Source organism: Schistocerca serialis, chromosome 1 (genome assembly GCF_023864345.2).
Source record: "Schistocerca serialis cubense isolate TAMUIC-IGC-003099 chromosome 1, iqSchSeri2.2, whole genome shotgun sequence".
In the NCBI taxonomy this organism is placed as follows: Eukaryota; Metazoa; Arthropoda; class Insecta; order Orthoptera; family Acrididae; genus Schistocerca; species Schistocerca serialis.
The window spans coordinates 903740623-903765129 of NC_064638.1; positions in this window are offsets into that span (position 1 = coordinate 903740623).

The following is a 24507-nucleotide window of genomic DNA, read 5'->3' on the forward strand; positions in this document are numbered from 1 at the left end:
ACCCACTATACCTCGGAGCGGTATAACCTCACCCCTGAGGACGGTATCCCAGCTCATAGTGGGGTCATGTTGCTCGTTTGGGACGATGTCTATGACCATCCTATCCCATTGACCACCCCACTCCAAGCAGTAGCTGTCCACTTTACTCTTTCTGCTTTTACTTTTTCAGTTTGTACCATCTACACTCCACCATCATCTGCTGTTAGTCAGGCTGACATGATGCACCTGATCGTTCAGCTTCCCCCGCCGTTTTTATTGTTTGGCGACTTCAATGCCCATCATCCCCTTTGGGGCTCTCCTGCATCCTGTCAAAGAGGCTCACTCTTGGTGGATATCTTTAACCATCTCAATCTTGTCTGCCTCAATACCGGCGCCCCGACTTTCCTCTCTACTCATACCTACTCCCACTTGGACCTCTCGATCTGTTCTACCACTCTTGTCCATCGGTTCGAGTGGTATGTCCTTTCTGACACCTATTCGAGCGACCACTTCCCCTGTGTCGTTCGTCTCCTGCACCACACCCCATCCCCACGTCCTTCGAGCTGGAACATACTGAAAGCTGACTGGGGACTTTACTCCTCCCTGGCGACCTTTCCGGACCACGATTTTCCCAGTTGTGACAGTCAGGTCGAATACCTCACGGCTGTTATCATCAATGCTGCCGAACGTTCCATTCCTCGTACTACTTCTTCTTCACGTCGCGTTTCCGTCCCCTGGTTGAACGAGGCTTTTAGGGACGCTATCCGTGCTCGACGACGTGCTTTACGCACCTTTCGCCGCCATCCTACATTGGCGAATTGTATTGAATACAAACGACTCCGAGCGTAATGCCGTAGAGTCATCAAAGACAGCAAAAAAGCTTGTTGGGCCTCTTTCACCAGCTCCTTTAACAGTTTTACTCCCTCTTCCGTCGTTTGGGGTAGCCTGCGCCGGCTGTCGGGCATTAAGGCCCGCTCCTCGGTACCTGGCGTGACCTCAGGTAATGAGGTCCTTGTTGATCCTGTGGCTGTCTCCAACGCCTTTGGCCGCTTTTTCGCGGAGGTTTCAAGCTCCGCCCATTACCATCCTGCCTTCCTTCCCAGGAAAGAGGCAGAAGAGGCTCGGCGACCTTCCTTCCACTCGATGAATCTCGAAACTTATAATGCCCCCTTTACTATGCGGGAACTCGAACGTGCGCTTGCACTGTCCCGGTCCTCTGCTCCGGGGCCAGATGCCATTCACGTTCAGATGCTGGCACACCTTTCTCCGGCGGGCAAAAGCTTCCTTCTTCGTACCTACAATCGCGTCTGGACCGAAGGTCAAGTCCCCATGCGTTGGCGTGACGCCGTTGTTATTCCTATACCCAAGCCCGGGAAGGATAGACACCTTCCTTCTAGTTACCGCCCCATTTCTCTAACAAGCTGTGTCTCTAAGGTGATGGAGCGCATGGTTAATGCTCGGTTAGTCTGGATTCTTGAATCTCGACGGCTACTTACTAATGTCCAATGCGGCTTTCGTCGCCGCCGCTCCGCTGTTGACCACCTTGTGACCTTGTCGACATTCATCATGAACAACTTTTTGCGAAGGCGCCAAACGGTAGCCGTGTTCTTCGACTTGGAGAAGGCTTATGATAGCTGTTGGAGAGGAGGTATCCTCCGCACTATGCACAGGTGGGGCCTACGCGGTCGACTGCCCCTTTTTATTGATTCCTTTTTAACAGATCGAAAGTTTAGGGTACGTGTGGGTTCCGTATTGTCCGACGTCTTCCTCCAGGAGAACGGAGTGCCTCAGGGCTCCGTCTTGAGCGTAGCCCTTTTTGCCATCGCGACCAATCCAATTATGGATTGCATTCCACCTAATGTCTCAGGCTCTCTCTTTGTCGATGACTTCGCGATCTACTGCAGTGCCCAGAGAACATGCCTCCTGGAGCGCTGCCTTCATTGTTGTCTAGACAGCGTCTACTCATGGAGCATGGCAAATGGCTTCCGGTTCTCTGAAGAGAAGACGGTTTGTACCAACTTTTGGCGATATAAAGCGTTCCTTCCGCCATCCTTACATCTCGGTCCCGTTGTTCTCCCATTCGTGGACACAACTAAGTTTCTAGGGCTCACGTTGGACAGGAAACTGTGTTGGTCTCCACATGTCTCTTATTTGGCGGCCCGTTGTACACGTTCCCTTAATGTCCTCAGAGTTCTTAGCGGTTCATCTTGGGGAGCGGATCACACTGTCCTGCTTCGCTTGTATCGGTCCATAGTCTGATCGAAGCTGGATCATGGGAGTTTCGTCTACTCGTCCGCTCGGCCATCCCTCTTACGCCGGCTCAACTCCATCCACCATCGAGGGATACGTCTTGCGACCAGAGCCTTCTACACTAGTCCTGTCGAGAGTCTTTATGCTGAAGCTGGTGAGTTACCATTGACCTACCGGCGCGACGTACTGCTGTGTCGGTATGCCTGCCAGCTGTTGTCTGTGCCCGACCACCCCTCTTACAAGTCCTTCTTCGCCGATTCTCTCGACCGTCAGTACGGGTTGTATGTGTCTGCCCTGCTGCCCCCCGGAGTCCGCTTCCATCGCCTGCTTCGACAATTGGATTTTGCCCTCCCTATCACCTTCAGAGAGGGTGAGAGCCCGACACCACCTTGGCTCCAGGCTCCGGTTCATATTTATCTCGACCTCAGCTCCCTCCCGAAGGCTGCAGTGTATTGCTCACGGTTTGTCGAACTTTGTGCTCGACTTGCTGGTCACACCTTTATTTACACTGATGGCTCCAAAACTGACGATGGTGTCGGCTGTGCCTTTGTCGTTGGGGCCGCCACCTTTAAATACCGGCTCCTCGACCAATGTTCCAGCTTTACGGCCGAGCTTTTTGCTCTCCATCAGGCCGTTCAGTATGCCCGCCGCCACCGCCATTCATCGTATGTACTCTGCTCTGACTCACTCAGTGCTCTTCAGAGCCTTGGAGCTCCCTATCCGGTCCATCCCTTGATTCAACGGATACAGCAGTCCCTCCATTCTTTCGCTGATAATGGTGGTTCTGTCAGCTTTCTGTGGGTTCCCGGACATATAGGAGTGCCTGGGAATGAGGTTGCGGATGCTGCAGCCAATGCTGCAGTCCTCCTGCCTCGGCCAGCCTCCCATTGTGTCCCGTCATCTGACGTTCGTGGGGCTGTATGTAAGAGGCTTGTGTCGTTGTGGTGGGATGCTTGGTCATCCCTCCAAGGAAACAAGCTCCGGGCAGTAAAACCACTCTTAACTGCTTGGACAACATCCTCCCGACCATCTCGGCGCGAGGAGGTCCTTCTGACCAGGTTGCGGATTGGGCATTGCCGGTTTAGCCACCGCTACCTGCTCTCCGGTGACCCAGCCCCGCAGTGCCCTTGTGGTCAGGCATTAACAGTGCGCCATGTTTTATTGTCGTGTCCCCGTTTTAGTCAATTTCGTGTTGTCCTGTCCCTGCCATCTACTTTACCGGATGTTTTAGCTGATGACGCTCGAGCTGCTGCTCGTATTCTGCGTTTTATAACTTTAACTGGCTTGTCCAAAGACATTTAACCTTTTTACTCATTTTGTCTGTACCTTTGTCAGGTCCTTCTGGTGTCCCCCCCATCCCCTTGAGTTTTACCAGATTCCATGTGCTCTAACAACAGTGACTGGGCGCTAATGACCTCAGCAGTTGAGCGCCCTTAAACCCAACCAAAAAAAAAAAAAAAAAAAAAAAAAATGTGGCTGAGGACCATAATTACCTTTTGGGAAAAGGTCTTTTAATACTTTGTTGGAGATGCCATTAATTCCATGCTAGCTTTCATTTTTGAGCGAGTGTATTACTTTCCTTACTTCAGAAGGAGAGGTGGGTAGAACTTCAGTTTTATCAAATTTCAGGGATATCGCCTGTTTCATAAACAGCTTTGTCTTTTCTAACGAACATCTGGATGATACTGACTCCACAAAATTTAAAATTGATATAAAAAATATTTTCCATCTCTGACTTTTTATTAATAAACCTTTCATTTAGGTTGATGGAAATAGTCTCCCTGTGCCCTTCGTTGCCCTGTTTCCCTTTCATTTATGTTCCAAACTGTTTTAATTTTACTATAAGAGTTGCTAATCTTAGACATAATGCACATACATCTGGACTTCTTAATAGGTTTCCTTAATATTGTAAAGTAGTTTTTTATAATATTTCACTCTTTCTGGGTCAATAATCTCCCTTGCTATTAGGCAAAGTTCCCTTTTCTGGTTACAGGATATTTTTGTGGCTTTAATGATACTTGGATTTTTACATGTGGAATGTGTTACTTTAACATAAGTTTTCTTCACACAAATTAATTAATTAAATTATTTTTACATTTACTACTTCATATCTAAGAATTCATCTATTGAGTAAAAGGAGTTGTCATTCATAAATTCTTTTAAATGTCTTTTAAATGTTGGTTGGCTATCTGTCAGATTTTTAATACGATTTTGCAAATGACCAAAGATTTTTGTGGCAGCATAATTCACCTCTTCCTGTGCTAAAGTGAGATTTAATCCAGAATAGTGAATATCTTCCTTTCTTCTAGTGTTGTAGCTGTGCACTGCGCTGTTATTTTTGAATTGGAATGGGTTATTAATGACATATTTCATAAGTGAATTTATGTATTGCGAAGGTACTGTGAATATCCAGAGTTCCTTAAATAAATGTCTCCAAGGTGATCTTGGGTGGGCTCCAGCTGTTATTCTGATTACACACTTTCGTGCAATGAATACATTCTCTTTTAACGACGAATTGCCTCACAATATGCCATATGAATGGCTCTGAGCACTATGGGACTTAACATTTGAGGTCATCAGTCCCCTAGAACTTAGAACTACTTGAACCTAACTAAGCTAAGGACATCACACACATCCATGCCCGAGGCAGGATTCGAACCTGCGACCATAGCGGTCTCGCAGTTCCAGACTGAAGCACCAAGAACCGCACGGCCACTCCGTCCGGCTTGCCATATGAAAGCAGTGAATGAACATAGGCATAGTAGGCTAATTTACTGATATGTCTATCACCAAAATTTGCATTAACTGTAATAGCAAAAGTAGCTGAAGCTAACCATTTCAGCAGATCATCGATGTGTTTCTTCCAATGCAATTTCTCGTAAATGCACACATCCAGACATTTTTTGAATTCTACCTTAGCAACAGACTTCCGTTCATAGTCTATATCTATCGATGGTGTTATGCCATTTAGTGTACAGAATTGCATAAACTGTGTTTTCCCAACATTTAGTGGAAGTCCATTTGCAGAGAACCACTTAATAATTATCGGAAATACGTTATTTGCAATTTCCTCAGCTGGTTCTTGCTTCTTGGGTGTGATTCATATACATGTATCATCAGCAAAAAGAACTAGCTTTGCATCTTTATCAATATAGAGTAACAAGTCGTTAATATATATTAACAACAATAACCAAGACTGAACCCTGTGGGACACCATTCTTGATACCACCCCTATTTGCTGGTTTTTGCAGACTATCTGTACTGTTAATTTCAACCTTCTACAGTCTTCTAGTTAAGTATGAATTAAACCTTTTATGCACTGTCCCACAATACTTAAGCTTATCTAGAAGAATTTCATGATTCACACAATCAATAGCCTTTGAGAGATCACAAAATATCCTAATGGGTGATGTTCCGTTATACATTGCATTTAATATCTGACCAGTGAAAGCATTTATAGCATTTTCTGTTGAAAAGCCTTTCTGAAAACCAAACTGATATTTAGTTAGTACTTCATTTTTACGAATATGTGATGTTACTCTTGAATACATTACTTATTTTAAGAATTTTGGATAAAGCTGCCAGAAGTGATATTGGGCAGCAGTTGTTACCATCAGATCTATCCCCTTTTTTGCAGTGGTTTAACAATAGCATATTTCAGTTTATCAGGAAAAAAGTCCTGTTTCAGTGAGCTACTAGAAATGTGGCTGAGAATCCTACTTATTTGTTGGGAACAAACTTTTAGTATTCTGTTGGAAATGCCATCTGTTGATGATTTGTGTGATACATCTACTTCTACAACTACATCCATACTCCGCAAGGCACCTGACGGTGTGTGGCGGAGGGTAACTTGAGTACCTCTATCGGTTCTCCCTTCTATTCCAGTCTCGTTCGTGGAAAGAAGGAGTGTCGGTATGCCTGTGTGTGGGCTCTAATCTCTCTGATTTTATCCTCATGGTCTCTTCGCGAGATATACGTAGGAAGGAGTAATATACTGCTTGACTCCTCGGTGAAGGTATGTTCTCGAAACTTCAACAAAAGCCCGTACCGAGCTACTGAGCGTCTCTCCTGCAAAGTCTTCCACTGCAGTTTATGTATCATCTCCGTAACGCTTTCGCGATTACTAAATGATCCTCTAACGAAGCGCGCTGCTCTCCCTTGGATCTTCTCTATCTCTTCTATCAACCCTATCTGGTACGGATCACACACTGGTGAGCAGTATTCAAGCAGTGGGCGAACAAGTGTACTGTAACCTACTTCCTTTGTTTTCGGATTGCATTTCCTTAGTATTCTTCCAATGAATCTCAGTCTGGGATCTGCTTTACCGACGATCAAATGGTTCAAATGGCTCTGAGCACTATGGGACTTAATTGCTGTGGTCATCAGTCCCCTAGAACTTAGAACTGCTTAAACCTAACCTGAGGACACCACACACATCCATGCCCGAGACAGGATTCGAACCTGCGACCGCAGCGGTCGCGCGGTTCCAGACTGTAGCGCCTAAAACCGCTCGCCACTACCGACGATCAACTTTATATGATCATTCCATTTTAAATCACTCCTAATGCGTACTCTCAGATAATTTATGAAATTAACTGCTTCCAGTTGCTGACCAGCTATATTGTAGCTAAATGATAAGGAATCTTTCTTTCTATGTATTCGCAGCACATTACACTTGTCTACACTGAGATTCAATTGCCATTCCCTGCACCATGCGTCAATTCGCTGCAGATCCTCCTGCATTTCAGTACAATTTTCCATTGTTACAACCTCTCGATATGCCACAGAATCATCCGCAAAAGGCCTCAGTCAATTTCGGATGTTATCCACAAGGTCATTTATATATATTGTGAATAGCAACGGTCCTAAGACACTGCCCTGCGGCACACCTGAAATCACTCTTACTTCGGAAGACTTCTCTCCATTGAGAATGATACGCTGCGTTCTGTTATCTAGGAACTCTTCAATCCAATCACACAATTAGTGTGATAATCCATATGCTCTTACTTTGCTCATTAAACGACTGTGGGGAACTGTATCGAATGCCTTCCCGAAGTCAAGTAACACGGCATCTACCTGGGAACCCGTGTCTATGGCCCTCTGAGTCACGTGGACGAATATCGCGAGCTGGGTGATATGACTGAGGTATGATGAGGCAAACCAGCTTCCACTTAGTGTGCATTCTACATGGCTCCGTGTACAGCAATTTGACCGTATTTTCAATCGGCAGTATGTTGGCTGTTAATGATTGAAGCAGTTTTTGAAAGTAACTTAAGCATGTTGCAAAAGTCATTCACCCACATTCATAAAGGTGAGCATCGCATGTGTTCAACACATTAGCGGTTAATTATTCATCTGAGACACTTTCTACTTGAAAAAATTGTTTTCCCTTAACGGTTGTGTTTCTTAATTGTCAGTCATCTGATTATTTTTAACTCCTAAATGATTATAAGGAATTAGAAGTTTATGTAAAGAGAGTATTGCACAGTCACTAGTCTTTATACCACCTATTGTATTCCCTGTTGTGATAATGAAAGCACAAAAAGTTTGTTAACAGTCCTGTACACTAAACTATATGCGTTTGCTGATCAGTTAAAGTTTTACCAGCCTTGTCATAAATGTATTTAACACTTCTACTGCAGAACTGGAATGGTTTTAATACTTTCACATTTTAAAGTATTGATTTATAGTCTTATGGTTAACCACAAGCAGATGAGAAGATACTTTAAAATGAAATAACTTTTTTGCTTGAACAGTTACTACATTTTCGTCTGATTCATTTATTGTCAAGATTATTTTTGTTCCATGTACACTTGTATCAATAAGTTGTATCTTGTGACTGTTTTACAGTGTAAGCTTTTCACTGTTCTAGTTGTATCTAACCATTTGAGGAGTTGTGCCTAGAGCAGAGGTGAAGAGTGAACTGGCTTTCAAACTGCTGTGATAAAAGTCTTTTATAAGAGTTAAAATCAACGATGAGCAGAAATTCAAATTAACATCTTTCCTCCTATGCTTATTGATTTCAAGTTTTCCGATCAGCTTGGTCAGGTTGGTTCAATTTGTGTAAATGATTGCTTGCAAAGTTTGCTAGATTAAAAATCAAATAAGGATTTGTGATTTTTTTAATTAAAATTTTCTGTGGCCTGGTGCATTCTGCTCAGTCAATTGCTCACTAGAAGTTTCATAACCAGCCTCTGTATAATTTAAAATTACAGATAAACTCACCATACTTTTGCATTAGAATACCATATTCTACACATGTCCCATCAGTTGTAAGGTCGTGCAGTTCTGTACATGATTGTCCCTTTAGGTCCATTATACATGTCCAACTGGATTTCAATAAATGTCTGATCGATTTTAAATGTTTTATTCAGACTCGTTACACCGAGTAGTTGAAGTTAATTTTCCCATTATACTGATAACTTTACTTTATGATAAAAATTTATAAGCTCAAAACTTTCTTCCCAGCATCTTAAATCAGACTTGATTGTTTTCGAATTGAGAGTGAACGTGTTTTTCACTGTTTCTGAATAAAAAGGCAAAAAGATTGCTGTTAGGCTTGGCTCTTACATTTATCTGCATAATTTGATGAAAAGCAGTTTCATTCATGCCAAAGACCTGTATAATTATTCGATTAATTACTCTCTTCTAAGTAAAAGATAAAATTTTGCTAGACTTATAACTAATCTAAACTGACTTACTCCTTTAAATAACAATATTCTCTACTGCTATAAAACAAATGTCCTTAGATTAACTTGGATGAAATTCGTTTAAAATGTTGTGTGATTTTTGATAGTTTTTGTTATCTCATAGCAAAATAGTGTCCTTAAAGATCACAAATAATATGCACCAGTGATATATTCATCGAAACAAGAGAAGCTACCTTGGAAACACCATTGGCACTTACTACAATGTGGACATAATAAATATTGGCAGATGGCGGAATGGAATTCTAGTTTAATGAATGACAACCAGGCACTTTCACCACGATCTAATGACACATCAACGCTATTGCTTCCATTGGACGGCACCTTGTGCTGACAGTATAATCAGTACCTATTTCGCCATCGCTGTTGATATCCTCTACTTCCGTGTATATGTCTGATTGGTAATAACTTCCAGTGTTGTATATGGCACGTTTCGCTGATATGCTGCCTCTATAACCCTGTACCGGCAGAAACGGAACGAAAGGTAAGGCACGAACTGAGACAAGGCTACACATTCCAGAAATATTCAATGTGTGACTTAGCGATTTGTTGTGCGAACAGTTTTGTTATACCGACAGTACACTGCTCCGAAAAACCGTAGGATGCGGTGTATAAAGTAACACAAAACACACATCGGTAAAAGTTTTGCGTCATCTCGGTTCCGATAGTTCCGGAACCTGTAAAGAAAATTGGAGGAGAGATCAAAATAAACATCATTTCCGCCATTTTTATTGCACTAAAAACCAGACATTGCATATTGCACCACCATACAGCGAGACCATCAGAAGAGGTGGTCCAGATTGCTATACACGCTGGTACCTCTAATTCCCAGTAGCACGTTTTCTTGCGTTGCTGCATGCCTGTATTCGTCCTGGCCTACTATCCATTAGTTCATTAAGGCAATGTTGGTCCTGATTGTCCCACTCCTCAAGGGCGATTCCGCGTAGATCGCTCAGAGTGGTTAGTGGGTCACGTCGTCCATAAATAGGCCTCTTCAATCTACCCCAGGCATGTTCGATAGGGTTCATGTCTGGAGAACATGCCGGCCACTCTAGTCGAGCGATGTCGTTATCCTGAAAGAAGTCATTCACAAGATGTGCACGTTGGGGGCGTGAATTGTCGTCCATGAAGACGAATCCCTCACCAATATGCTGCCGATATGGTTGCACTATCGGTCGTAGAATGGCATTCACGTATTGTACAGACGTTATGACGCCTTCCATGACCGCCAGCGGCGTACATCGGCCCCACATGATGCCGCCCCAAAACAGTAGGGACCCCCACATTGCTGCACTTTCTGGACAATGTGTCTAAGGCGTTCAGCCTGACCGGGTTGCCTCCAAACAATTCTCCGACGATTCTCTGGTTGAAGGCATATGCGACACTCATCGGTGAAGAGAACGTGATGCCAATCCTAAGCGGTCCATTTGGCATGTGTTGGGCTCATCTGTACGCGCTGCATGGTGTCTTGGTTGTAAAGATGGACCTCGCCATGGAAGTCGGGAATGAAGTTGCGCTTCATGCAGCCTATTGCGCACAGTTTGAGTCGTAACACTACGTCCTGTGGATACATGAAAAGCATTATTCAACATGGTGGCGTTGCTTTCAGGATTCCTCCGAGCCATAATCCATAGGTATCGGTCATCCACTGCAGTAGTAGCCCTTCAGCGGCCTGAGCGAGGCATGTCATCGACAGTTGCTGTCCCTCTGTATCTCCTCCATGTCCGAACAATATCGCTTTGGTTCACTCTGAGACGCCTCGACACTTCCCCTGTTGAGAGCCCTTCCTGGCACAAGGTAACGATGCGGACGCGATCGAACCGCGGTATTGACTGTCTAGGCATAGTTTAACTACAGACAACAGGAGCCGTGTACGTCTTCCTGGTGGAGTCACTGGAACTGATGGACTGCCTCGACAAGGAGCCAGTGTCAGCAAGTTGAAAGAGAGTACCACATGGTTCTAGGTAGTTTTTTCAATGTAAGTATATTTGTGGAGAAGAGACTTATTTTATATACCATAGTGAGAAATCTTGTAGCAACCTGTCGAATTAGCGCAACGCCTCTCTTTTGAAGGCAAGCACCGAACCGGGGCATGATCGACACTTCTCAGTGGACTCAAGGTCAGCAGGTTTCCTACTGTATATTAAAACGGTGACTGCCACACACAGAGTCGTGGATGTTTAACCGCCAGTCCGGGCCAGGCCATGGCATCAAGTGCCATCAGTGACCTTGCGGCAGTCAGTGTGTTAAATCGCAACCATTCAGACCGCGGCACAAGCCCGCTGGCGGCACAACAGCCGCCAGGGGTGGAGTTCGGGCCACAGCCGCCGGCCACAAGCCAAGCGAGAGCGTAAGCTGAGTACTACAACGTGTCCAGCAGACATCCTCTTCAACAGTGAAAAGGTAAAACAAAAGTGATGCGTTTGGCCCTGCTCCGGAAAGTATAACACTTGGGGCGGGCATAAACTATGAGATGCTGTAGCTTGTCTATGACGGGGATGGCATTGAGAACGCTAGTGTGGACAATTTCTGTGTGCTGTTAGTGTTCTTATGATCCCCATCAATTCGAACTCAAGGAGGACGTTGAAGCAATACCGAGATGTGCTGCTAGATTTGGACTGGTAAGCTTAATCTGTACACAAGTATTATGAAGGTGCTTTGTGGATTCAGATGAGAATAGAACAAAACTTCCATATACATAAGGCATTAGCAGAAGAGAAACGCTATAAATGGCTACACTATGCTATGCAAATGCACACCGTTTAACAAATTAAATGAGCCTTCTGGAAAACGCGATACGAACAGCCAAACGCACATACTCATAAACACAGACAGATAGTGTAAGAGAACGGGGGAGGGAGGGAAAAGGTTAACAGAATTCAAATTTGGCGCCAAACTCGTTTTAGAACAAATGAACCCCAATGGAGACTGGACGGACAGCAACAACAACATCTGTACTGTGTTTCGGCGAAGTTTCCACGTGTTATTTACAAACATAGTTCTGTAAAATATGCGTAGTGCTTGTGTGTGGGTTCCGGGAACCAAGTGTAAATATAAGCAAATACGGTTGCGAAATATTCTAGCATAACATTTTTTCTTTTTTTTTTTTTACGTGTAAAGTGATGAGTCAATCTGCCAGCCACATTCACATTAACACAATTTTGTCTTAGATGACATGCTACCAGCACACAATAGTGTACAGAGTGTCCTCGATAAGTCTGTATTTTAAAGTAAGGTAATAACAATACCAAGTGCAAACTGTTGGCTTAAGTTTCGTCGATTAACTATCAGTTAAAACATGTTCAAATTTTACAGATTTAAGAAAATCCACTGAGGGTGGCAGAATGGTGCTGAAACATGTGAGTGTATATGGAAACACTGTGTTCTGCATAACAGGTGGACGTAGTATCGAGGAATCGTCGTGCATCCGACTTTTGTATCTGCACATAGAGTGTAGTATTGTGTGCAAACTTAGCTTACCACTAAACACGCAATGGACAAAACATTTGAACTGTCTTCTCAAGCCCAGGGCGTCAAACAGACATTCTAAATAAACATGACTATGGCCTTGTAAAGAAGCTAGTATCAGGTGAAGATCGTAACAAAAAACATTAGACATGCTGCTGTCACGTACCTAGAATGCATGAATCAATAAAAGTGAAAGTTTGGTGTCTATTCTAGAAAGACAACACAGCTATTCCCTTTTTTATTCTACATATAATTTATCAACTGTTTGTTTCAGGGATCACATGACAAACAACAAACATGTTCAATTACTTTTGACACTCAATAACAAAATATTTAATTCTTGGACATATTGAAACGATGATTATTAAAATCGTTATCTCTACAGATGAAAATTTTTTATCACAGGAAAGAATGATTATTAAAAATCCTCATTAGCGCATTTAAATCTACAATGTTGTAGCTGGTCAATGCACTGAGTTGGTGGAGAATAAATTTACTTTTTCAACCAATGACAAAACGCTCATGTACTCAATGTGAGGATAGGTTAGTATCCTAGCTTTTGATATTCAATGGTCAAAGTGTACGCAAGTTGAAGTGAGGAAAAATCTACACTCAACATTTACTGTGGCCTAATGTGTGATGGTACTTTACCAAGCAGCATCTGCAATGGCGTTGTCTCCGTGCTGGATCTGAAATGCTGATTCCCTACTCTGGCCTTGACTGAATTCACTCAGTTGCAACTTTCCTGTGTTCTAAAGAATGGTAGTCTTTCCCTGGTCGAAATAATCACTACTGCACACTCGCTATGGGTTGGAGCGACGTGCACAATTTCTTAGCTCCCAAATATTTCCAGAGGAATAATTAACTGCCGCTTTGCCATCTGCCACCACGACACGTGAAGTGTATCGTCCTCACTTCGCAGAAAGCAAAGCTCTCAACGTCCTCGCTTATATCCCCACACTTGTGCGGTCTGCTGCGAGACAAGAGGAAGAGATAGAAATTTTAGGTCTCAGAATGTTTTTATATTATGGGGATCTCCCTACCGTGTCGCGTCTTCATCGCAAAGTATTGTTTCAGTCAATCACCATTTCGCTAGAGTTGAATACATTTCTATTTTTCTTGCTGCGTCGCAGCCTATCCCTGTTAATGACGTGCAGCCATTTACCCTCAGTCCCGGCCATATTTACGTAAAAAGGAATACTGTATTGTTCTGGCCTTGTCCCTTCTGCGCTCAAGCTCGTCGTTCTCTTGCTAAATGACAGTTTTACGGTATCATTAACCACCTACTTGGTTAGTCCCCGATATGTGTTTCTCTTTAACTTGTTTGTTCATGCCAGTCCATACTGGTAGAAATCGTTTTGTTAGTTTTCGATATATGACATTAATGAAGTGCAATTGCTTTTTGTTGGTGTAATATAATTATTATTTTCTGATGATCTCATATTATTTCGTCCTGTCATTGTGGATCAAGCTCATGTAAGGCCCGTAAAATCCGGACGCCTTAGAGAATACCATTTCCTTGAGTCTCGGGCTTAGAGCTGTATTTATTTTGATACTGAAACGATTTGTGCTAATCGAAAATATGGTCCTTGGTGTGTGTATTTGTATGAGTACACATCCAGACAAATATTAGGTGAGGTGGCAACGTGGCAGAGGGTAGCAGTTGCGATAATTTTGGAGGAGACTTCATCTTCCTGCAGTCGCCTCATAATCAAGAGAAACTCCCCAAAACTTTGGGCAGCACCGGAGGACTGGTAGTATTATTATTTTTATTCAAAGACTCCATAATCAACAAACGCATTGTTTACACTTAAGTCATCCAGTGGAACGCTAGAAACAAATAATAAACAAAACTGCCAACTTCTCTTTGCAGTCTGCTTTCAGACCTTATTAAAATGCGTAAATCTCAAAGACCAAGCCATTTTTGAAAAACAGAGCCGAAAATGTGTACTCTAGGTCTCCCATATTGAAAAAAATCTAGTAAATAATCCGCCACCCCAAGAACAATAACGCTTTGGGAAAAGACTGTTTGCAGAAATGTCTAATATATGTGCAAATAAGTTGGCTCTGATTCGCAAAAAAATATTGCAAGACATCTGGTAAGCTAAATAAATCCCCTAATAACGGTAGTGTACATTAATTCATGCATTTCATGAGAAAGGGGAGATATTAGATAATAAAAATTAGTAAAGAGTTTTCTCATTTTCAATTGGCTCGAAAACCATCATAAATCCCCATTTAATAAGTTAGAAAAACAAACAGAACACTTATAAATGCATAGGCTTCCTTATCTAGTCACTAAACATAGCGTTACCTGGTTATGGCACCGCGTCGTAATGTAAAAAACTCTACGGTGACATGGTTTTCTTCCGTTCTGTTTGTGTAGACCCAGCAGGAGGCCGCTGTAACTGTGGCCGAAGCATTGGGATCTCTACTGTGGTATCTTACATCCAGACAAGGTGACAAACTCAGAAAACTTTTCTGTAAACAGACTGCTTCTATGAAGATTTCGAGAGAGAGGAGTGTGTCAGGAACAAATCCTAAACCCAACAACAATCCTAGGAACTTTGGAAATCTAAAACCACAGTAATCATATTTGTTAATTTCACAAATGCATACCATTGCATAGATACACCGTCACTGTCTAACTCACCAGAGGAATTCCAAGTTGACAAGAAAAGAAGCGAATTGATCAATCACATTCTTAACGACATTTAGGTACAATTTTCTGAACCGATCGAAATCAACATGTATGACAGGCGATGGATGATTTACTACTGTTGCTATTTAATTTAATTCTGGAAATATCATTGGAAAGTGGCACAAGGAAACTAAAATTATGAACTTGGTCAGCAGAGTCCAAACAAAAATTTACCTTATTGCCTAGCATTCTGGGGATGAATTTGCAATCCTTGGAATAACAGATCATAGGCCATCCAGTCTAAAGAAACTACGTGAAGCAAAAACGTGACAATATTTCAAATGACGAGGTGCGCAGCATCGAAGGACCACCTCAAGATTAAACTTTTAATAATAAAATTCGGCAAAGTCTACCAATAGACTCACAAAAAAATACCAAACTTACTATTATCGATGAAAAACCGCAACAACTGGATAACAGAAGTTAATACAGACCTAAAAGAAACAAGCATTCTTAAATAAGTCGTTAAAGATAGAATTAAATTGGGAGTCGTAATTCATAAATTTGCTGAGAAATCTAACCAACAAAGTTCAGAATTATAAGAAGAACGTAAAGACACAGTAATCGAATGAAGAGATTTCCTAAGGAAAAGAAGGAAATAAGTTTTAAATATGTTCAGATGGGCTCCATAGTGGGGCCAACTGAGTGAAAGAAATCAGGGCCAGTATGGCTTATAAGAAACCGTGAGATTATGGTGTGGAGGTAAGTGTATTGGTTTGTGTACTCGCAGAGCAAAGTTGATGAAGTGCAACACACTCACAGTGTTCTCACATCGCTACCGGTCACAGGTGATGGAAACCTTGAGAAACAAGTCACAAATAAATGAAATTGCTCTCTTTTACGGCACGATGAAATCACACTGGAAACAGAACCTAAGTCTGTTCAAGTCTTGATGAGCAGAAACAATTTCTTCACCAGGCTCTATACCTACATTTACATGACTACACTCCATTTCGCTCTTAAGTGACTGGCACAGCGTTCATCGAATCATCCTCTGACTGTTTCTTGACCGTTCCATTCTCGTATGGTGCATGGGAAAAACGAACACTTAAACCTTTCCGTACGATGTCTGAGTTCTCTTATTTTATTACGTAGATTAATTCTTCCTGTGTAGGTTGGGTTCAATAAAATATTTTCGCATTCGGCGGAGAAAACTGATGATTAAAATTTCGAAAAAGATCTCGCCGCAACGAAAACCGACTTAATGATTCCCACCCCATCCCCACTAACCACATCCATGACACTCTCTCCCCTATTAGAATGTAAAACAAAACGGGCTGCCCTCATTAGAACTTTCTCTATGTCCTTCGTCAGTCTTATCTGGTACGGATTCAGTACCGCACGGCAAGACTCTAAAAAAGAACGGAAAAGCGTAGTGTAGTCAGTCTCCTCAATAAACCTATAGCGCCTTCTAAGTGTTCTGCCAATAAAAGTAGTCTTTGGTTTTCCTTCCCCACAACTTTATCTGTGTGGTTCTTCAAATTTAAGATGTTAATTGTAATCACTAGGTATTTAGTTGAATTGACAGTCCTTAGATTTCTGTGATTTATAAAGCAACCAAAATTTAACAGATTTAATTTAGTACTCATGTGAATGACCTCACACTTTTCCTTATCTGCCACTTTTCGCAACACGCAGCCACCGTCTCTAAGCCATTTTGCAATTGTATTTGATCTTCTGACGACTTAAAATGGCGGTAAATAATAACATAATCCACAAACAGTCTAAGAGGGCTGCTCGGGCTGTCTCTTAAATCTTTTATGTAGATTAGGGACGGCATAAGGCCTATATCGTTTCCTTAGAGAAATCCACACACGACCTCTTTTACTCGATGGCTTTCCGTCGAATCCTAAGAACTGTGACCATTCTGACAGGAAATCACGAATCCAGTCCAAAATGTGACCTATAAGTAGATGAGAGGGGCACAGACATCGACCATTACATTACAAAGGCATCAGAATGTGCACCAGGGTCCCGTTTTTCAACGAAGCAGTGTGGTAATTGTGTTCTCATCACCGTATGGGGCGCTCAACTTCCTTTTTCCTCATCTTCGCAATTTCATGTACGCTTTTTAACTCTGGTTGAGGTCTGTGTTCAAGTACAATTAACTTACTAAAGTAATGTTGTCCAAGTAAGTCCAACGTACTGCCCATCGCTTGCTGTGTGAGGACGTACACAGCGCCTACGTTTTCCATAAGAAATTAAATCAGTCATTGAACCCTTAAATTATATTTAAATCATGAAGCAAAAGAATTAACATTTATGAATTTTCTAATTAAGCCGACGTATCAGCCTTTCGTCTCTTCGCAGTAAATAAAATACTGAATGAGCACTAAACGCGCAGAAATTTTCTATACTTTCGTGGAGCCTGATCCGCTTTTGGAGGATACCTTTTTAGATGCTACTACTCGAATGGCCTTATTAATTACAATGTGTAATGTGCAAGCAGCCGGACTCGTCGAACTGAAACATCACGCTCCCGACGAATATGGAACTCCACCAAAATTGCCCGTAAGAAGTCGACGGAACGTGTGTAAACTACAAGTACCAAAAAATTTTTGGATTCAGCCGGGTAAATCATCAAAAAATAATAATTAAGAATATAATACGGTCGTGAGCCTAATTAGGCAAGCAAACGAGGACAAATACACTCCTGGAAATGGAAAAAAGAACACATTGACACCGGTGTGTCAGACCCACCATACTTGCTCCGGACACTGCGATAGGGCTGTACAAGCAATGATCACACGCACGGCACAGCGGACACACCAGGAACCGCGGTGTTGGCCGTCGAATGGCGCTAGCTGCGCAGCATTTATGCACCGCCGCCGTCAGTGTCAGCCAGTTTGCCGTGGCATACGGAGCTCCATTGCAGTCTTTAACACTGGTAGCATGCCGCGACAGCGTGGACGTGAACCGTATGTGCAGTTGACGGACTTTGAGCGAGGGCGTATAGTGGGCATGCGGGAGGCCGGGTGGACATACCGCCAAATTGCTCAACACGTGGGGCGTGAGGTCTCCACAGCACATCGATGTTGTTGCCAGTGGTCGGCGGAAGGTGCACGTGCCCGTCGACCTGGGACCGGACCGCAGCGACGCACGGATGCACGCCAAGACCGTAGGATCCTACGCAGTGCCGTAGGGGACCGCACCGCCACTTCCCAGCAAATTAGGGACACTGTTGCTCCTGGGGTATCGGCGAGGACCATTCGCAACCGTCTCCATGAAGCTGGGCTACGGTCCCGCACACCGTTAGGCCGTCTTCCGCTCACGCCCCAACATCGTGCAGCCCGCCTCCAGTGGTGTCGCGACAGGCGTGAATGGAGGGACGAATGGAGACGTGTCGTCTTCAGCGATGAGAGTCGCTTCTGCCTTGGTGCCAATGATGGTCGTATGCGTGTTTGGCGCCGTGCAGGTGAGCGCCACAATCAGGACTGCATACGACCGAGGCACACAGGGCCAACACCTGGCATCATGGTGTGGGGAGCGATCTCCTACACTGGCCGTACACCACTGTTGATCGTCGAGGGGACACTGAGTAGTGCACGGTACATCCAAACCGTCATCGAACCCATAGTTCTACCATTCCTAGACCGGCAAGGGAACTTGCTGTTGCAACAGGACAATGCACGTCCGCATGTATCCCGTGCCACCCAACGTGCTCTAGAAGGTATAAGTCAACTACCCTGGCCAGCAAGATCTCCGGATCTATCCCTCATTGAGCATGTTTGGGACTGGATGAAGCGTCGTCTCACGCGGTCTGCACGTCCAGCACGAACGCTGGTCCAACTGAGGCGCCAGGTGGAAATGGCATGGCAAGCCGTTCCACAGGACTACATCCAGCATCTCTACGATCGTCTCCATGGGAGAATAGCAGCCTGCATTGCTGCTAAAGGTGGATATACACTGTACTAGTGCCGACATTGTGCATGCTCTGTTGCCTGTGTCTATGTGCCTGTGGTTCTGTCAGTGTGATCATGTGATGTATCTGACCCCAGGAATGTGTCAATAAAGTTTCCCCTTCCTGGGACAATGAATTCACGGTGTTCTTATTTCAATTTCCAGGAGTGTAGTTCTGAAGTAGACAGGGATGCCGGTTGCTGCTTTAGTTCTAATTAATAACGTAGATAGACACGAAAATGCAGTAACTTTCTTGGAGCTATACAGCAACGCATGTCCTTTTTTACAACGCAGGGGGCCAACTGCAAAGCAGTTCGTGTTGGACAAGACAGTCATACAATGAAAGACGTAGTGCAGTGCAAGCAATGACGTACTGTTTGTTGGATTTTCTTTCAGGATCTGCGGTCAACGGTTCTTTAGTGCTTAGATTATTAAAAGAAATTCGGTCTAATATGACAAGACAAAAGCCAGTACATCAACAGGTATCCAGTAAAGCCTCAATAATTTTGTAATTGATTAAAAATTACATCCTATAACACACAGATATAATTTTTTTCTTTTATTTTACTTTTCTAAGGACGATAGATTTCGGTCATAAATCTGACATTCTCGGGTCACGGATAGGTATTGAGCTGTGCACTGCACAACTGCAACACGCTATGAAACACTCAAAATTGTTCATTGTTAATCCGGCTATCCATGTGTAACGTTCATAACACGCAAACATCAAATACGCTTGTGTCAGTCCTATTCTCTGACGCTGAATAATACTCGTTTTTTTGAGTACTCGTATGCTACTGGTAACGATGTGCGCCCTATGCGAACGAAGTGGCGGTAACTGGTGGCGGTATAATAGTGTGGCGAAGACTTTCCAGACATTCATAACAGTCGTGTGAGACATTTTGTCCAAGGCCTCCGAGAGCAGATCAAGACGGAATACAGGCTGTCTGAGCCCTCAGCTCACAGACCCGCAACACACGACACCGCCGTGACTGCGTGGACGGCCGCTTGTGGTCAGTTCACTCAGACTCGCTCATGGCCAGCTAAGCACTGCCTGTTACACACGACGCAACAGTGTATCACCGCGTCTAGCACAATCGATGGAACTTTCCTGTCTTCGCCAGTGCCCCTTGCAAAAACGATTGTCATTTGTTCAATAAGGAGACCACAAGGCAATCGGATTTTTCTAACATTTTGTATTTGTGGTACTAGAAGCTCTGTCACTTAAACAGCAGTCCTTCAAAGCATGTTGAAACAACTCCGAAAAATTATAATGAAAATCGGATTTGACGTTTACCGCCCGTCTTTAATACACTGAAGTAAGGTTGATTCCTATTTACAGGCAGCCATGTAGGGATCTCCAATTCCAGGCCAATGCAAATTTTTAAACAGAGTCACATGTTCTACTGGACCTTCCGTGAAGCGTAAAGAATGGAAATATGGAAAAAAGCAGCTCTCGGGACTGCTAACCTCTGGTGCGAGTAACGTTCCTGTAATTATTGTTTCGGTGTTTTTTTTTCCCTTGCAGTTCGAACACCTTACCATATGTAACCGCCAATATGCAAACGTGAATGCAATGTGTTGTACAAGTGACGGATGGCAGTTTGTGGGATGGAGTTCCATTCCTGTTGCACTTGATCGGTCAATACACAGACGGTTACAGCTTTTTGTGGATGATGCCGGAGTTGTTGTCCGATTATGTCCACTATGTGCTCGATTGGAGAAAGATCTGGTGCTCGAGCAGGGTAAGGCAACACTTATAAAATAAATAAAATAAAATAAAATATTAATTATTTTTATCTGTCTGATTGGCTCTCCTATGAGTCGTCAGGTTTTGATTATTCGGTATCAGACGCTTGACAATGGCTTTTTCGTAAAGGCAATGTTACTCGTAGTTGACCGTGAAATAAAACTGAAATAATCGGACTTCGTAATTAAATCGTTTCCAAAGACTGCTGCGGTAGGTGCGGACTCATAATCTAAATCTCAATATTACAATAATTTGCCAGCCATGCCAAAACGTCGTACAGAGGTGATTGTCTACTAAACAAAAAATTACACAGTTAGTTAAATCAGATATATTCAATGAATAAGCCTACAGTTCATAATCCTACTTACTTTTATAAATATAAATTCTTTACAGAATCGAGTGCCTAGTATGGTTGCAATTTTCTATATCATGAAATATGGCGGTGTGCCAGACAATAAACTAAAATACGTGCTTCTCGCACCACTTCAACGAGAGCTCTTCCTTTTTTTTTAATCAAACATACGACTAACGAAAATGTACTTTTGTTTTATCACCGACACAGCGCTGCAGTTGTGTGCCATAGGCTTTATTTATTTGTCACTGATTATTTATTTAATTAATATCTCGCGTTTCCGAGGAAACTCACGCTCGGCATGCAAATGTGCCTTTATACACTCTGTAGAGTATGCTGTTTCTTTCTTTTTTCTTTTTAATCGTATGGGACTTAACTGCTAAGGTCATCAGTTCCTAAGCTTACACACTACTTAACCTAAATTCTCCTAAGGATAGACGGAAGACTCGAACCTCCGCGGGGACCAGTCGCACAGTCCATGACTGCAGCGCCTTAGACCGCTCGGCTAATCCATGCTGGGTTACAACAGTGGCATGTCGGCGAGTGTTATACTACTGGAAAAGCAGCCCGTTTAGTGCTGTTCATGGATGGCGGTGCGACAGGTCGAATCACCAGATGAACGTACAAAATTTCAGTCAGGGCGAGTGGGATAACCTCAAGAGTGCTCCTGATGTGATATGAAATCGCACCCCAGACCATAACTCCAGGTTCAGATCCAGTGTTTCTAGCACGCAGAGAGGTTGGTTGCAGGACCTCAATTGGCCTCCTCCTAACCGTCACTGGCACCGAAGCAGAAATCACCACAGACTTCCACCCTGCCGTCTAAAGAGCTCCCGCTTGACACTACTGAAGTCCTAAATGGCGGTGATTTTGATTCAGTGGATTGGACGCTACACAGCGTGTGGTTCGGAGCTGTCCTTGAAGTAACAGATTTGTAACGGTGCGTTGCGTCTCTGCGGTGCCAACTGCTGCTCATATTACTGCTGCAGATACAGTACGATACGATGGTCTTTCTCCTCAATAGTGCCGTCCGGAGCCTGGTGTTCTTGAGGCTGTACATTCTTTTGAACAGTGCTGCCAGTTGTCACCTATAGTGGCTACATTCCTGCCAAGTCTTTCTGTATTATAGCAGAAGAAATATCTAGCTTTCCATAGTCCTATTACACGACCTCTTTCAAACCCTGTGAGATGTTGACAATGGCGTCTCTATTGCCTTATGGTTCAAATGGCTCTGAGCACTATGGGACATAACATCTGTGGTCATCAGTCCCCTAGAACTCAGAACTACTTAAACCTAACTAACCTAAGGACATCAACCACAGCCATGCCCGAGCCAGGATTCGAACCTGCGACCGTAGCGGTCACGCGGTTCCAGACTGAAGCGCCTAGAGCCGCATGGCCACCCCGGCCGGCTCTATAGCCTTAAAGAGATTCTTGACTAGTATCAACTCACCACTTTCAGTCTCAAAGGTAACTATAGTTGAATTCTTTTATCTTGGCGGCTCGCGCATGCCCGCCCAGAAGCGGGAGATTGCTGCGTTGCCAGTTGCACACGAAGCACGCGCCAATAGAAGCAGCGCCATAGTATAGCATAGTTCGCAAGCTTACGTTTAGGGGGAAGCGCGCAGTTCATGAAGTAAAGCCACCATGGCCGCATTAACCCTTTCGCTGCTACAAAGACGTGCTCCCTGCATTCCGCGCTGTGCGCGATTTTGTCACTGCACTGCTCGTCTGTGCAGACACATCGTGTTCCGACTGCTTTGACACTCTTATCAATCGATAAGTGTGTCGAATGATAAGTGTGTCAAAGCAGTGGGAACACCATGTGTCTGCACAGGCGAGCAGTGCAGTGATGACAAAATCGCGCACAGCACGGAATGCGGCGAGCACGTGTCTGCAGCAGCGAAAGGGTTAATGAAGAGACAAAGCACTAGAAATTTCAAAAAATTGCATTCAAACGAAGATAATTCGTGAAGTAAGGCACTTCGATACTGTTTTTAAATAATGAAAATATTAAGCACTGCATAAGGTTTGAACTCATAACTTTTCGCATAGCAGCCCGTTACGCTAACGCACCTCATCCGACTACATAACGCCATGAGGGGTATAACACGTCACGCAAAATACAGACAAACACTGTTGTATGACTATTAATTACTCACGCATCGTCGAAGCACAATAGGAAATAAACAATTACCGCTGTTGTTTATTGTGAAAAAGCGGTTTGTGAGAGTGATACAAACACCTTTCCTTGCTATCGCCTGAATTAGGAGTCTTATTGCTTGTTTGGTTTAATTAATTAATAGAATATGAAGCAATTGGTATAAAGAATGCTTTTTCCAAACTTTCTATAAAAGAATGTCTGCTATCAAGACATTGCTTTTGTTCTATTATTTTATTTATGACTGAACATTTCTAAAACTGAAGACACTCGTCCATGCTCTGCACTGCAGTCGAGATGTGGCATCGTCGTTCTCTGTTCATTGGCTGACTGTGTTTTGTGACGTCAGATGCGCAGAACGAACCTAAACTCGGCAGCCAACATAAATGACGCGCACTTTAGCGCTCACCACCGTTGCAGCACGCATTTAAAGCAAACCTGATTTGCATCATCGTAGCGGCGCTACTTGCGCTACTCTTATGCGGTGGTGCGAAATTTAAATAGACGTCGTAGTTCGGTTGTAGAACCAAGCATACTAACTTCCATTTATGTCGCAGAACTCCTTCTTCGTGTTGCGAATTTTTTGTCCGTCAGTGTATTATGCACTTCTTTGAAATGTTCATGCAACATGCAAGTTTGTTTACAATTTTACTGTGCATGGGAATCGAGTCTGGGCATCGATGTGGTACCTGATTACTCTGTCACAGTACTACACGGCTTCTCAGCAATACGACCTTGCTGTAGGCGATTAAGGACGCTCTGAAATCTTCAGTCAATTTCTTAGAAAATTTTTAAGAGTTGCATCGCACTGCTTTTGCGAATTGGTATTTGAGCTCTGAACTTCACGTTCCATAAATATAAAAAATTAGAAAAGTTCTTGTAGTCTTCTTGCAATTCGTTCCACACTAATGAAGCACAAAGTTTATAGTCACATAGGATAAACAGTTTTGTTAAACGATGAACCGACGCTTGTGCCCGTGCGTCGGAGTTTCTGTCGTGTCGCAGCGAGTGACACTCGAGGCCGTGGCCAGAACGGTGCACTCCTGGCGGTATGCATCGCGGGAGGCAAATTAAGCGACTCACTGCTGCGCATATTTAATTGGAAACGTTTATTGGTGGATCTAGGTTAGCTCTCTGCTTTTCTACACTATCAGAAACTCTAAATAAGGGATATCAGGCTCACTTCGACCCACGAGACAGGGCTTAAACTCTTCAGCACTCCAAACTTAATGACGAAAA